We start from the raw sequence: 804 nt of genomic DNA on the forward strand, positions 1-804 counted from the left end.
CCGAGAGGGAGAGAATTTCACTCCCATAAAACACACAGCGACGTAGACCTGCATTACGAAACGCAAGAGCCCGTAATCGAGGTCCACCATCTGGCAACACTCCTGTCCTCGCTGAGAGGTGCCGATTGTGTCTTTTAAGTCGAAAGCCTTGCGATATCGCGGAAGGAATGCGTTGAAGCACTTATATTGTCCAAGGTAGCATGGGGGGGGGGGGTGCGTTCGCAAGGTTTTGCATGAAATAGGTTTGACAAATCGGCAGTTGTCCCAGCACTGAACGTCACTGACTTGTTCAGCGGGTTCTGCCGTGCTCGTGTTTTACAACGTGGAAGCTTTTCGAAAGTAAGGAATCAAAGTTTTATTTCATGTTTACAGTGTTACAAGATATTATTTCAATAAATGAAACGGCGATCACAAAACGCGCGGCACTAGCGTTGAGTGTACTGGAATTAGTGCTCGTACAGCGCGAATGACCTTGCTCAAATTTCTTTACTTAGCTTCATTACTTATCCACAAGCCCATGCTCTGAACGAATTACGAGCGAAGTAGAGGACGACATCGTCCTTCTACCACAAACATACTTACGAGAATCAGGAGTGCCTCATCCTCCGCCTCGCCTCGTCCAGTACGGAACAGAACCAAGGACGAGAGCAAGCAAACAAGAGGCGGCTTCAGCGGGAGCGATGCCAACAACTACCAAACGTCAACAGCTTGTCAATAACACAGGACGATTACCCTGCGAGCAAGGTGTCACTACAGTCCCGCCATGGCAACTGTTGCCACTCGCGTCCGTCCGCGCTCTCGGGT

General features: G+C 49.6%; 1 pseudogene; it reads left to right on the forward strand.

Annotated features, from left to right (window-relative positions):
- LOC119594357 overlaps positions 1–804 on the forward strand; it is a 5,381-nt pseudogene that overhangs the window by 4,375 nt on the left and 202 nt on the right.

The sequence above is a fragment of the Penaeus monodon genome, chromosome 33 (assembly GCF_015228065.2).
Source record: "Penaeus monodon isolate SGIC_2016 chromosome 33, NSTDA_Pmon_1, whole genome shotgun sequence".
NCBI lineage: Eukaryota > Metazoa > Arthropoda > Malacostraca > Decapoda > Penaeidae > Penaeus > Penaeus monodon.